The sequence below is a fragment of the Sorex fumeus genome, unplaced genomic scaffold, assembly GCF_029834395.1.
Source record: "Sorex fumeus unplaced genomic scaffold, SorFum_2.1 ptg000098l, whole genome shotgun sequence".
Classification (NCBI taxonomy): Eukaryota; Metazoa; Chordata; class Mammalia; order Eulipotyphla; family Soricidae; genus Sorex; species Sorex fumeus.
Window position 1 is genome coordinate 4,950,690 of NW_026606155.1, and position 15,868 is coordinate 4,966,557.

Consider the following 15,868-nt stretch of genomic DNA (forward strand, 5'->3'; position numbering starts at 1 on the left):
CCCCAAAACAAACCTAAACAGTGATGCAGAGATGCTTCCAGGTTGACGTGGTGGGACGTGGTGGTGGGACATTGAATGTAATAAATGATTGTGAACAACTTTACAAATAAATTCATCCCAGGCGGGATGTGGAGAACCAGGTCTCTGGTCTTCTCTGCTCTCCTGGGCTCGGTTCCCACCTGGAGGCTGAGAAGGGCTGCTGGGTCGACGGCACTCGAAATGCAGGTGGTGGAGAGAGACTGGGGCAGAGGTTGCTGGCGCCTCTCATGAGAGCTGCAGGAAACAGCATGGGCTCTGCAGACTCCCGGGGCCTTTTACCCCCAGTCCCAAGGCTCCCCTCACCCCACCACTCCTCTCCAGCTCCGGCCCTGCAGGCTGAGTTCCCACGAGGCTGGGCACCAGGTCTCAGCCTCATGGGGCCAAGCCCTGCACCCTGCTGGCCGCCATGGGAGCCACCACCACTCTCATCAATCCCACCAGGGCCCAGGAGACAGTGGCCACTGCAGTTCGGCCCCCCGGGGGAGAACCCCAGGATATATGTTTGAGGGGATATGCTCAGGGGCTGGCAGGGGCCGGGTTACAGCTAAGGGTGGGGGGACCGGAAGCACCATCCAACAGAGATGCAGATGCAGCCCCAGGGGAGGAGGGAAAGAACAACAAAGGCCATCTCAGGGGCCACCTGGAGCTTGAGGCCCCAGTGGGCCCCTGTCTTTGGGGACCCCTGGAAGATTTGCTCTTACAAGTCATGCTAGGAGGCAGAGGGAACAGGGCTGGAGCGATAGTACAGTTGGGTAGAGTGTTTGCCTTGCATACAGGGTTGCCAGCATCCCATACAGTTCCCAGCATCCCATACAGTTCCCAGCATCCCATACAGTTCCCAGCATCCCATACAGTTCCCAGCATCCCATACAGTTCCCAGCATCCCATACAGTTCCCAGAATCCCATATGGTCCCAGCATCCCATACAGTCTCAGCATCCCATATAGTTCCCAGCATCCCATACAGTTCCCAGCGTCCCATACAGTTCCCAGAATCCCATATGGTCCCAGTATCCCATACAGTTCCCAGCATTCCATACGACCCCAGAGCATCATGAGGAGTAACCCCCAAGCAGCACCAGGTGTGAGTCCCCTCCAACAAAAAAATTGGGGGGGTCACATAGAGGGGAGACAGGCAGGGTGGAGCCCCTCACATCTTCACCTCCTTTCCTCCACTCATCCTCCCACTCTTGATTGTTCGGGATCAACTGGGCACCGAGGGAGAGAGACTGTCCCAAAGAGAACTGCCCCAAGTGGGCCCTAGAGCTGCCCGGAGGGGTGCGGGGTGCTGAGACCTGCTGGTGGCAGCCTAGAACCGCCCAGCAGCCGGGGAGCCCGCTCCAGAGGGAGGAGGCGAGTCCCTGTTGGCCCCGGGGGCTGTTGCCCGGAGCTTTTGATGTTGCTGTAGGCACCTGTGCTGGGGAGGCCCCAGGGCCCTGCCAGGAGGGAGCAGAGGGAGCAGAGGCCCAGCGGGGAGTCGGCGCACCCCCGTGCATGTGCCGACGTGCACACACCCCAAGAAGCCCCCTGAACACATGCCCCTTGAGCCCCCCAAAATCCCCCCATATCCTTGCTCCTGTGCACACACCCCACTCACATGCCCCTATGAGCCCCCGTACACATGCCCCACGCACACACCTGTACACACACCTGTGAACACACACACACCCAGTGTACACACACCTACACATACACCCCATGCACACACACCTGTACACACTTCCCCGTGAACCCCATGCACCTATGCAGACAAACCTGTATACGCATATTCTGCACACAGTCACACATCCCTGTGCACACACATGCACGTGTGTGCACACACACATGCACACGTGTACACCCTCCATCTCCCAGAGAGCCATGTGAGGCCTGAGGGGCAGCAGAAAGTCCAGCTCCAGGGACCAGAGAGAGAGAGAGAGCACAGTGCCTTGCACACAGCCCACCCGGATCCCATCCCCAGAACTCCACATGGTCCCCCGAGCCTGCCAGGAGTAAGCACTGAGCACAGAGTCAGGAGTAAGCCCAGAGCACAGAGTCGGGAGTCAGCCCTGAGCACAGAGTCGGGAGTCAGCCCTGAGCACAGAGTCGGGAGTAAGCCCTGAGCACAGAGTTGGGAGTAAGCCCTGAGCACAGAGTCAGAAGTAAGCCCTGAGCACAGTGCAGGAGTAAGCCCTGAGCACAGAGTCGGGAGTAAGCCCTGAGCACAGTGCAGGAGTAAGCCCTGAGCACAGAGTTGGGAGTCAGCACTGGGTGTGGCTAATAAAGAAGGGAAAAACCAAGTCTAGCTGGAGCCTGCCCTCCCCTTCTGTCCTGACAGGTTCATCACAAACTCTTGAAGCCTCGGTTTCCCTATCTGGGAGCCAGGACTCTGGGCTGTCTGAGGCTGGAGATTTTATTGGACAGCTTGGACGCACACTGGGAGGTCATCATTATTTTCGCGTCTGGTTATGGATACTACATCCCAGAGGAGGGAGCATCCTCGGGGCCGGTTGCCTCCTTCACAATCCCTTGTCCTGGTCCATGGTCCGGGCAGGCTGGGGGACACTCCACACCCAGATGCCCGAGCCACACCCACGCAGGTGCACTCACACTGATGGCCGGCTGTGGGGGCTTCTGGGCACTCATGCCAGCAAGCCGCACTTTAAGACCTCCCCTGCTATGTCGAACTGCCAGCTACACCACAAGGGCAATGACTGCTCACTGAACAAGGACCCTGGACACACACAGGCAGCCCTCGTGTGGTTGGACAACTCAGTGATGTCACAAATAACCCAGATCTTTTTCATCTGCTCTCCTCCATGTGGACCTGGTGCCACATAGTGATAGCCCGGCTGCTGTAACTCCAGGCATTGTGTCTGCACTCAAGCATGAGAAAAGAGGAAAGGTGGCACGTGAGACTTTCCCTTTCACACTGGTCCCTGATGCAGTCACACCCCTCTTCCCCCTTTACCTACCCACAGACCTTCCGTTCTGTTTCATTGCCTGGAACTGGGTCAGTGGCTACATCTCATGCAGGGGAGACCCGGAAGGGAGCCTCTGGCAGGTGGGGGGGAGGGGCATAGGATCAGCAAAACTGACGTCCACGGTGACACCAGCTTCACCCTCTGGCACGCTGCAGTGGCGAACAAAATCAGCATTCTGCAGGCCAGAAAGAGGGAAACAGGGTTGGAGCAATAGTACAGTGGGTAGGGCATTTACTTTGCATGCGGTCAACCCGGGTTCGATTCCCAGCATCCCATATGGTCCCCCTGAGCACCGCCCCCCTGAGCACCGCCAGGGGTAATTCCTGAGTACAGAGCCAGGAGTAATCCCTGTGCATCGCTGGGTATGACAAAAAAGAAAGAAAGAAAGAAAGAAAGAAAGGAAGGAAAGAAGGAAGGAAGGAAGAAAGAGAGAGAGAAAAAGAAAGAAAGAAAGAAAGAAAGAGAGAGAGAGAAAGAAAGAAAGAAAGAAAGAAAGAAAGAAAGAAAGAAAGAAAGAAAGAAAGAGGTACAGGGCACAGGTAAGGTGCCTAACACCTGTGCACAGGTGGCGGTGAGCTCCCTCCCCCGTCCCTCCTCCAGGGGGCAATGTGAAGACAGCAGACAGCAGGGACCGGGGTTTGAACATCCTGGGGAAGTGTTACCCGGAGCTATGGACTCTAGTGAGCCGAGCCCAGCCAGAAGCAGTGCTCCCGGAAGCAGGGGGCACTGACCTGGTCTGCCCACCTGAATCGCAATCCTCCCATCTCTCCTCCCCGACCCAGAGCTTCAAGGCTGCCCTTCCTGCATCCTCCAGTGATGGGACACTATCCCTGCCCGCTCACCGCCCCCCAACCACACACACACACACACACACACACACACACACACACACACACACACACACACATCTGCCCCCAGAGGCATGGGGCAGCACGAGCTCCTCAAACCAGAAAAGTCCAGAACCTCTGAGAAAACCCCACCACTCCTCTGCCAGGCCCCTTATAGGGACCCCTATGCTGGAGCAGCCGCAGGCCAGCAACTTCGGAGGAAAAGTTCATCTCCCCTTCCCGTCCGTCTGCAGGCCTGGCGGGCCCTGCAGGGGGTCCATCACTGGGGTCCCGTCTCTCCTCTCCGGGGACCGCCTCTGACACTTCCCCAGAGCCTCTTTTTCCCAGCTGCTGACACCTGGGGGTGTCCTGTGTGCTCTGTCCAGGTCAGGGATCCCAGGAGGCAGCCCTGGCCATCTGGACACAAGGTTTGGGGTTCCTGGACCTGCAAACACTCCCCGAGCCCCGTGTTCCACCCAGCCCGACAGCAGAGCTGTCTCGCAGGAAAGGCTCCTTGCTCTAGGCGGCGCCCAGCGCTGCTCACTGTCCTGTTGTCCCCAGGCTTCGTCTACTGCCCTGCTGTCCCCTGGCTTGCCCTCTGTCCTGCTGGGTGGGCCAGGATTGGCCAGGACAGGTTCCCATTCAGACGCGAGTCGGGCATAGGAGCAAGCCCCCGTCTGCTTACATTCTGCTGCAGGAGCCCCAACCTGGTGCACTATACCCCAAGACTACGAGGGGTCACGCCCTCCCCACAGTGGTCTCCTTCCTGCACGTGGGAGGTGGCTCCCCACCTGCCCCTTCCTGGTGGCCAGGCTGGGACTCTCTGTCCTCATCCGGCTCTCGGGTACCTCGCCCAGCTCCCCCCCACTGAGCAGGCAGATGCAGGGGAGACTCAGGGGGCGCCCCCAGCGAGAACAGCACCAGCGGGTTGGCCTTAGGTATTCAGGTAGCACGGGGAGAACCGCCTACCAACACAGCCGCACCCAAGTGCTTTGACCCAGAGGGTACTGCACTTCTCCTCGGGGTCATGTGGGCGGCCGGAGGAGGTGAGGACCCCACCCTGTGCTTCTCCCCTGAAGGGTGGAGGGTGAAGGGGGTGCTCATCCCACTTTGCCACAGGGTTCAAGTCCACCTGCTTCCACACTCCCTCCCTGCCCCGTTTCTGGAGCACTGACGTGTGAGTCCTCCAAAAGAGGCGACTCCCGGGTTGGGGTGGGGTGTGGGGGAAGACATGTTTGCAAAGGCTTCTGGGAAGACACTCAAGTCAGAAGCCGGAGCCTAGTGGTGGAGGTCGTGCCTGACCATGCTGAGTGACGTGGCCACCGCTGAGTGACGCTCTGGGACCTGTGTCCAGCCTCACCAAGAAGGAAAGAAGGCAAAGTCCTTCTGGAAAGATTAGACGTGCGCACACTTTGAACCATCAGGTATGATAAAAAGAAAGACGCAGGGCTGGGGTGTGGGGAGGGCACAGGCTTTGCACGTGCCCCCCCCCCCCACACACACACCTTCTGACCCTGGCACCGCCTGTTCCCTAGAGCACCAGCCAGGAAGGATCATCCTCTGGGCACTGCTGGCTGTGGTCCAAGAACTAACAAGAAAAAATTTAAAAAAGGAAGAAATGCAGATGCCCAGGCCCTGTCCATTTTCCCTGCCTGCCACTGCCCTGGGGCTTATATTAGGACCCCCTCCTAGTCCCACCCCTGCACCCCACACCCCGTACGGCACATCTGGGTAGGTGGTAGGTGGCTGAGTGCTGGTTCTCCAAAGGACCCTTTTCCCTGCCTGCCTGCGGCGCCCACCGGAAGAAACCTTTGGTCTGTGGATCGGTCCCCCAGTGAGGGAAAGGGCAGACATCTCTGCTCGGTTTTTGTGTTCATTTTTATAACTGGAGAGGCTGGTTCGGCAGTTGTTGAGTCAGGAGTAATTTCCCTTTTGTTGTGGGTGTTTGTGTTGGTTCGGAGGGGCTGCCTGGTGGTACTTAGAGACCCCCAGCACCTGGGACTGAACCACCCAGGACCGAACCAGGGCCTCCTGCATGCAAAGCACATGCTCAGCCCACTGGGATAATGGTTGTATATGTGTGTGTGTCGGGGGGGGGGGGGGATCATCTACAGCAGTGCTCAGGCCTTACTCCTGGTTCTGTGCTCAGGAATCACTCCCGCCAGGGCTCAGGGGCTCCCGTGCAGTGCCAGGGATAGAACCTGGGTCAGTTGTATGCAAAGCAAGCACCTTACACGCTGCCCTCTCTCTCCAACTCCAGAATGATTTTCTGATGAACTTTCTCATGTCTTTTGCTTATTTTCCACCCAGAAATCATCTGCCTGCTGCTCCGTAGCTTGGCCCTTGACTATAGTTTTTCATGTCCGGCTACCTGCTCTGGATTTAGGGGTGAAGCAGGGCTGGAGCGATAGCACAGGGGATAGGGTGCTTACCTTGCACGTGGCCGACCTGGGTTCGATTCCTCCACCCCTCTCAGAGAGCCCGGCAAGCTGCTGAGAGTATCTCGCCCGAACAGCAAAGCCTGGCAAGCTACCCGTGACGTACTCGATATGCCAGGCACAGTAACAACAAGTCTCACGATGGAGACGTTACTGGTGCTCGCTCGAGCAAATCAATGAACAATGGGAGGACAGTGCAACCGTGCTGGTGGGAAGATGGAGCCTGTGGTCACCACTTTCCCCCAAGGTCCAGCACGGGCCTGTAGCTGGGCCCCTCGTGGTTCCTGGGGGGTGGGGGGGGGCACTGAGGAGGTTCTGACGCAGGCCGGAGTTCCCCTCTGCCATAATGCAGTTCCTGGCCTGAATTCCCTGCACGTGCCCAGCTGGCGTGGGGAAAACCCTCACACTCCACTTTGTCTGTAGGCGGGGTGCCCCGGGGAGGCCGAGGAGGAGGGGGACAGCCCTGGTTATACAAAGCCCACCACGGAGGGCCCAGGCAGCCTCTGCTGTGTCCGGGGGTGGTGCAAGTATCGGCAGGCCAGGTGCCCCTCCCCCGGGTCCCCGTCTGTCTGCAGGGCCCCAGCAGGTGTGTGGGGAGGCGGGGACAGGAGGGAATTTCTTCTTGCCTGGAAACGACTGGAGTGGAAGGTGCAGGGGTGGAGTGTGGAGGGTCAGACCCCCAGCAGGCACGACACAGTGAGCGGGCGGACGGCTGCCCTGAGCCTCCCGAGCTCCCAGCTGGGACTGAGTTGGGTAGGGAGCGGCGGGCGGGCGGGCACACAAGGGCCGCTTTGTGCCCGTTGCCAGGGCCCGGCTGTATTTGCCTCGCCTGGGTAAACAGGAGGTGCCTGGAGGCCTCTCTGTTAGGACAACTTCCAGAGCGTTTCTTTCCTTCCTGTGGCAGGTTAGGCCCCGGGCTGCCAGAGGCGAGTCCCTGCATTGAGGGAACTTCCCCGCTTGGGGTGCCCAGCCCCACCCCGAGCAGGAACCCAGAAGTCCCTCAGCCCAGCCGCTGAAGGCCCAGCTGAGAGGCCCAGCCAGAGAAGCCCCGACGGGGGGGTGGGGGGGTTAGGGGGGTGGGGGGGAGGGCAGGAGCGACAGCCCAGCGGGCAGGGCGTTTGCCAGGTGTGCAGCCAAGCCGGCATCCCAGAGAGGCCCACCAAGCACCACCAGGAGTGATCTCTGAGTGCAGAGTCAGGAGTCAGCCCTGAGCCCCCCAATAAAAACAAAAACCAAAGAGAACCAGGGCTGGAGGATAGCACAGTGGGTAGGGCATTTGCCTTGCACGCAACCAGCCCGGGTTTGATTCCCAGCATCCCATATGGCCCCCTGAGCACCACTAGGACTAATTTCTGAGTGCATGAGCCTGGAGTAACCCTTGTACAATGCTGGATCTGACCCAAAAAGAAAGAGAGAGAGAGCGAGAGAGCGAGAGAGAGAGAGACAGAGAGACAGAGAGACAGAGAGACAGAGACAGAGAGACAGAGAGAACCCTAACTGGTAGGGCATTTGCCTTGCATGCAACAGCCCGGGTTCGATTCCCAGCATCCCATATGGCCCCCTGAGTACTGCCAGGAGTAATTCCTGAGTGCACAAGCCTGGAGTAACCCTTGTGCAATGCTGGGTCTGATCGAGAGAGAGAGAGAGAGAGAGAACCCTAACTGGTAGGGCATTTGCCTTGCACACAACCAGCCCGGGTTCGACTCCCAGCATCCCATATGGCCCCCTGAGTAATATGGCCAGGAGTAATTCCTGAGTGCACAAGCCTGGAGTAACCCTTGTGCAATGCTGGGTCTAACCCAAAAAGAAGAGAGAGAGAGAGAGAGAGAGAGAGAGAGAGAGAGAGAGAGAGAGAGAACCCTAGCTGGAGGGCAAGGCCTCACTCACCCAGGTGTAGTTGGACCAAGTCTCAATGCCCCCCGTCCCGAAATGGGGACTGCAGGAGGCTGCCAGGCCCGCAGGAGGAGAAATGCAAGCCCAGGGGCGATGGTGGGAGACTCTGGGAGGCTCAGTGGCTGTCAGGGGTCCCTGGGAATGCTGGTGGGTAAGGAATTAACAACCAGACACCCCACTCCCAACCCAGCCCGGGGAAATCAGTGAGAGGCTGTGCCAGACGGAGAGACCATCTCAGTGCATCTGCCCGCTCTGGGAGCAGGCACCAGCTGGCTGGGAGGAGGCCTGTGGTGGGGTGCAGGGCCACACACACACACACACACACACACACACACACACACCGGCTCCTGCCTGACCCTCAGCCCCACCCTCTGCTGTATTGCCAGGAAGGACAGGCTGTGCCCTGAGCTGGCCTCCCGCCCCACTGGCCTCTCAGGGGATCCACATGAGGGGGGGGGGGGGGCAAATGTTGAAGATTGACAGGAAGCTTATTTCCGGGGAACCCCATGACCCTTGGCCAGCTGCTGCTCCCTCCTGCCAGCCCCACCCGACTCCACAAACAAAGTCTCTGGTGTGCTCTAGCTCTGGCCGAGTAGATTTCCTCAAAGGGAGAGGGGGAGGGGAGGGGGCCACCCCGGGGAGCACCTGTCCTGGCAGATGGCCCCGGGCTCAGGGTAGCCCCAGCAGGGTGGAGGGCCAGCTGCAGCTTCCTGGAAAGACGCTGCCCATCAGGTTGGGGTCCCAATCTGAGAACGATGCCCCCCCCACTTCTGTGCAGCCCCCTGGGGCTGGGGGCTCCCTGCTCTGCTGTCGAAGTCACTCCCTGGCTCCGATCACAGCCCCCCACTGTGAATACTCTCCCTCCTCCCGCTGCCTGGCAGCCCCAAAGGTGAAGGGGTGCGTGGAAGAGAGTCCCCGGGAGTCGGGGTACACTGGCAGAGGTGAGTGGTGCGTGAAGTGCAGTCTTGTTTCATGGTAACAGCTCAGCTGAGACTGCAGGCTGGGTTTGGGGGTGTGTGAGTGGCGTGGTACAGATGCCGACCTCAGCTCACACACCAGGGCCGACAGGTCCTCCAGGTGCGGCCATGACTCAAGCCCTGCCTCGTCGACCTGATTCTTCTCACAGTGATCAGAGAGGGCGAGTGACTTGATCAAGCCGGGACGGAACTAGGCTGGAAACCGGTTCACCCTGAAGCCCAGGCTCTTGGCTGCTGCCCCGGCCTCCAGCTCACCCCCTCAGCCTCTCCCCTTGCAGAGGCCAGTGCAGGGCCCTGCCCCTCTGGGCCCAGTGGCACGGGAGGAGGAGGACCAGGGATGGTCCAGTGTGCACCCCCTAGTGACAAGGCCCATGACGAGAAAAGTCACAGACAGAACTCACACTACACCAAGACTGCAGGCCACCTCTCATTACCCGCAAGGTTCCTGACAGACTAGATGGCACTAAGTCATACCCTACCATGTTGAACAGCCTCAGGCAGACCCAGCACAGGGCTCTGTGGCACCATTGTTTTTGTTTTGTTTTGTTTTTGCTTTTTGGGTCACCCCCGGCGATGCACAGGGGCTACTCCTGGCTCTGCACTCAGGAATTACTCCTGGCGCAGTGCTCAGGGAACCATATGGAATGCTGGGAATTAAACCCCGATTGGCCCCGTGCAAGGTAAACGCCCTACCCGCTGTGCTATCACTCCAGCCCCTGTGGCACCATTCTCGGGGATCGTGATGCTGAATGACATTCTAAGGGGTGCTGGGGCCTGTGTCAGGTGAACTCTGAATGGAGTGGGGGCCGCCAGGTGTCTTCTGGGGGAAAGTTCACAAAAGAGGACCAGAGAGAGAGCACAGCGGGGAGGTGTTTGTCTTACACGCGGCCGACCGGGGTTCTATTCCGGGCACCCTGTAAGGTCCCTGAGCCTCACCAGGAGTGATCCCTGAGTGCAGAGCCAGGAGCAGACCCCCGAGCATGGTCGGGCAGGGCACATGGAACAAAATAATAATAAGGGGGTGTCAGAGCCCTGAGGAGTGGAGAAAGAATCATGTCCTCTGCTTCCAGGATAGCTCCAGGGTCTGAAGTGCCCCCGGGGGGTCTGAGTTTTCCTGATCATAGGTAGCAGGAATTAAAAAAAATGACCACGTCTCCGTTTCCTTCTGCTGACTGTGAGGCAGTGGCAAGAGCTCAGAGCAGGGCAGAGTTTCTGGAACAATCTTTATGGGAGAGCAAAGTCCCCTGCTTCCATGCGGGAACACATCCGGCCCACTCTCGGCAGGGCTGCTCCCATCACTGCTGTCCCCATGGCCCCTGGCTTCTGGCGAGCATCTCAGGGGCCCAGCAGGCCCCAGGGGAGAGCCCCGTGCCCGCTGTACCAGGAGAAGTGTCCAGGGCAATGCCCAGGAGATGCAGAGATGCCAGGGCCCCTTGGGAGGGGCTGCTTTCCAGGGCCCGTGGGGTCCCGGCAGAATGAGGGGGGACTGCGCTGTCTTTGAGTGTCCTTTCACGACCTCTCTGAATGGCTGATGATTGCTCTGTCCGACAACACTGGGAGCTCCTGTGGCCTGGGGGGTTTAGGGGTGGATGCGACATAGCCTTTCCTGAGTCCCCTCAGGGCATCCACCGCCAGCCTGGTCACAGGCCTGCCAGGAGTGGAAGGAGGGTGCACAGACTTGCCCCACACACACACACACACACACACACACACACACACACACACACTGCGGGAGAATGGTGTCATCTTTGGAAAGTGTTGCCTGTGGGACAAAGGCCACGCTTATCAGCCACTCCTCTGAACCCAGAGCACTGGGGACACAGCAGGACCCAGAACACAAAGCCCATGCCCTGCGGAGTTGACCTTCCGAGTCCCGGACAGATGGCCAGTCAAACGCAGAAGAAACCAAATGGCCTAGGGAGGGTAGGGTGGGGACAAGGTGGAGCTCCAGGGGGCTGGGGGATGTGGCGTGTGGGGTGGGACAGGCTGAGGACAAGATCCCAGGGGCAGAGGAGCGACACAGCAACGTCCGGAGCTCAGAGTGCACTGTGCACAGGGACGGGCGGAAGTCAGAGGTGGGGTGACCACAGCCGGAATGGGGGGGCCTGTCTGTGTAGATGCTGGCTTTGGAGGCCCCGGGTGCTGCTTGCTCCCCTCCAGGGAGGGGGAACTTACCTCTTGCTGCTTACGGGGTCTACCTGGTCACGACCCAAACAAGCCTCCCTGGGGCTGCCTCTCTCATCAAGCTGGGTCCCCACGTGGCTGCCTCCTCCGCCCCGCGATGTCTTCACAGGACGATGTCTGACTCTGAGTCTCCCCCACGCGGCCCCCTAAAACGCTCACCCATCTCCAGAAGGCGCCCACACCTGCTCTTTTTTCCCAAGATTGCAAGCGGCAGCCTGGGAGCACCAGATCAAAGCTCCCAGCCCATCTGGACGAGTCGCTGGGTCCGGAACACGGCTCTACCCAGTTCCCTCTACCCATCCTCCAAGGCTTCCCTAGACAGGGCTGATGCCGAGGACAATGCCTGCTCCACTCCAGGCAGACCACCTGTCACAGAACCTTTTCTGACCCCAGTTCCTTAACTTCTGCTCAGGCTGCGACTCTGCTTTGAAACCCTCTCGAGCAATAACCCTGTGAGGTCATTGCCTTGTATACAGCGAACCTGGGCTTTATTCCTGACACCCTCTATGGTCCCCTGAGCACAGAGCCAGAAGTCACCCCTGAGCCCTGCAGGGCCTAACCCCAAAACAAAAACAAAGAAACAAATACATCCAAACTGGTTGGCTAAGTTTAAAGTTTCACTCAACCTGGGGCCGGAGCGATAGCACAGCATTATCTCATATGGTCTCCTGAGCACTGTCAGGAGTAATTCCTGAGTGCAGACCCAGGAGCAACCCCTGAGCATCGCCAAAAAGGAAAAAACACGTTTCACTCACCCAGCAGAGACAGTGTGAGATGTAAGAGACCCATGCGGGGCCGAGGGGGCCGGGCGCTGGGGACCCTCCAGCCTGACAATCCCCAGATACAGAATCGCTCTCGCTTGGCCCAACAGCCTAATAACTCAAAGATTCATTGACACAGACACTTATTTTTAAGTTCGACCTCATCTCGACTTCTCTGGCGAGGTTTCTGGAACCTCTCTGCTTGAGTAAATACAGATTTCTGTGTGTTTTCACAAGGGATCTGCACGCCAGCGCCTCAGACCTCAGCCTGGGCCCCCGGCTCTACCTGGAGAACCGCGGCGATGAGTGGAGCAGGGCGCTCGCGATCCCGGGTGCAGTTACAAACGGCAGATTCTTAACTCTGATGAATAACAAGGTTCAAGACCGCAGCCAGTCGGAGGCCCACGGAGCACTGGGCTAGCAGGGAGGAAAGGGGATACCAGTGAGCTGGGGAGATGGGGGACCATCCCAGCAAACTGGAGAAGCTCGCATTCTCCCCAAACTCTCCCCAGAGCAATGTTTTTTTTTTTTTAAATCACTCTGGACATGAAGCATTAAGAAAAGAAGAAGAAAACTTACCACTTGCTTCCCAGGCAAAAAAAGGAGAAAATATAAAAAATATTTTTAAAGCTATTGCTCAGTCCTTTGGCTGCATAAAGGCAACTAAAGAGGCAGCAGCATCTAGAAAATTCCATTTTGAGCCTGAAAAATAAACCAAGTCAACCCGGGTTCCATCCCTAGCACCACATATGGTCTCCCAAACACTACCAAGAGTGAGTCCTGAGCACAGAGCCGGGAGTGAGCCTTGAGCATCACCAAGTGTAGCCCCAACACCCTTCCCCCAATAAAAGAGTCAAGTCCATCAACGGCTAGAAGTTGGCCACAAGAGTGGGTGCGAGGCGAAGGGGAGTTAGGAGAGAGAAGGACCAACATGACAATACAGTTGGTAATGATCATTTTGGACAGGAACTGAGTGTTGAAAGTAGGTAAAGGATATAACTATAATCTATATTGCAAACCATAAAGCCAAAAGGAGAGGGGTGGGGGGGGGGAGTATCTGCCATAGAGCAGACTGGGGTGGAGTAGCAGGAGGAAAACTGAGGACATTGGTGGTGGGAAATTAAATTGGTGAAGGGACGGGTGTTGGAATATTTTATGACTGAAACCCAAGCATGGTCGGACTACAGCTGAATCTTACAAAGACAATGTTTAAGAGAAACAGCCTTGTTCCTTATGCTCCATTCGCTCTCAACGGAATGAATATCTCCGAAAGCAACAGCTATGTGTACCTAGGTCGAGAAGTCAACATGATGAATGACCTGGCACCTGAGTTGCGCAGGAGGAAGAGAGCGACTTGGAACGCCTTCAAGAACGTCGAAGAAATAGCTAAGAGGACGAAGAACCTCCGGCTCCGGGCACATCTCTTTGATTCCACTGTTCTTCCTGCATTAACATATGCCTCAGAGACCTGGGCCCTACGCAAACAAGATGAGAACGCCATTCAGGTCTCCCAAAGAAGAATTGAAAGAGCTATGCTTGGAGTATCACGTTTCACTCAAATGAGAGAACGAATCCGGAGTTCTGACATCCGTCGACGATCAAGAATCAGGGACACTGTCTCGTTTGCCAAGGCATCGAAAATCAGATGGGCTGGACATGTAATGAGATTTGGAAACGACTGCTGGACTAGAGCCGTTACTGACTGGATTCCACGGGACGTCAAAAGACCACGTGGCCGCCCACCTACCAGATGGTCAGACTTCTTCATCAAGACCCTGAACAATCGGTTTGAGGCTCTTCGTGTTCCTAGAATGAGCAGATGCCGTTGGGCTACACTAGCACGCGACAGGGACGAATGGAGACATTACTGGCGCCCACTCGAGCAAATAGATAAATAATGGGATATCAAGTGATCAAGTGAAACCCAAGCATGAACAACTTTGTAACTGTGTATCTCACTGTGATTCACACCAAAGAGCCAAGTCTATAGCTCTCCTGAGTGGACCTGCACCTGCCAGAACCTGCACCATCTGTGGAGCTTCTGGAACTTCTCTGCTCTAGATTCTGGGAGGAATCCCACCCTCTTGGTGTCATTGGGGAGGGGGTGCCATGGGCGTAGGATGAAGTACTGAGGGAGGTGGCCCAGGGCATGGGCCGGGCACTCCGGGCACTTTGCAGCCGTGATACCCCCAGTGCCTGGCACCTTCCGGAAGCTGCAGTTTTCAGGGCAGCAGGTGCCGAGGAAGCTGGGGGCAGGGACAGGGGCAGGCAGCTGAGAGCGTGAGGCCCAGACATCTGTCCCTGAGCTGGTGCGACAGCTCTGACCTCACTATCCCCAGTGACCACGGGGCATCTCTCCCCGCCTTGGCCACGTGTGTGCTGTCATTACAAAAGGTTTAATGATTAAACTCTTGATGTTGTAATTTAAAAAAGGTTTTAAAAGCCCTTGCGGGGTCTTTTAAGCGATAGCACAGTGAATAGGGAATTTGCCTTGCTCGCTGCCAACCCGAGTTCAATCCCCGGCATCCCATATGGTCCCCCGAGCACCACCAGGAGTAATTCCTGAGTGCAGAGCCAGGAGGAACCCATGAGCACCTCTGGGTGTGGCTCAGAAAGATTTTTAAAAAAGCCCTGGCCCCCCAGCCCTCAAACACTGAAACCCAAAGGATGTCTGGGCACCACTAGTGTGTGACCCCTTTGAGGGCAGAGGCCAAGGGCATGAGCATCCCAACCTGATGTATTAACTCCTGGGAGCACCTCGCTAGGATGAAGCCACAGAGGGGAGGGATGGAGGGGAGACAGAGACGGAGACAGAGACTGACAGAGACAGGGCCCAAGTGATTGTCCAGCAGGTTGGACACTTGCCTTGCATGTGGCCAAACCAGGTTTGATTCCCGGCACCCCATAGGGTCTCCTGAGCCCCACCAGGAGTGATCCCTGAGTGCAGAGTCAGGACTAAGTCCTGAGTACTCCAGGATACAGTCACAGACAGAGAGAGAGAGAGAGAGAGAGAGAGAGAGAGAGAGAGAGAGAGAGAGAAGAGTGCACTGGGTGCTGAGGGGAGGGAGAAACAGGAAGGAACAGAGTCAGTGGGGCAGAAGCAAAGGGGTCGCACATTCCTTAGGTCCAAGGCCCACTCTGGCCTCCTGGAAGAACACCTCAACTCTAGACCCATGTCCTGCAGATTCTCAGGTGCTCAGACCCTGCTCCTGCTGTTCAGGCCTCTGCTGGGCCCTGGCCCTAGCCAGGAGCCTGGAAGCTGGTGCCGCCTGGGCTTCTCCTCCAGCACAGGAATCAGGGAGCATCCCCACTCATACCTCCCCACCCTCACGTCCATGTGGAGCCCTTCCCTTCTGTCCCTGAGGTGATGCGCACGCAGCGGAGACAGGAAGTCCAAGCTCAGGATCGGGTTTGCATCTCAGCTCACAGCTACTGAGATTTCTCTGACTCCTTCCAGCTCGCTGAAACTGCTTTCAGTCTCTCATTTTTCCTAGGAACCTCCACAAAGAAATAATGTTTCTGGTCTAAGGTCAAAATGTGCAAGATAGCACATCCTTCCCGCCCCGCCGAGACCACGAGTTGCCCCCCCCACCCACGAGCGGCTTTCTGGCATGGCCATGGCCCCAGAGGCACAAAAACCAATCTCAGAACTATGCAACTTTTGGCAGAAATCCCTCCAGACTTAATTGGTAAAATATCAGAAATCCAAAATCATATGGTCTTCATAACCAGCAATAGAAAACAAATTATTTCACGATAACTTTTCAGCAGGTCTGATTTTGGGGTA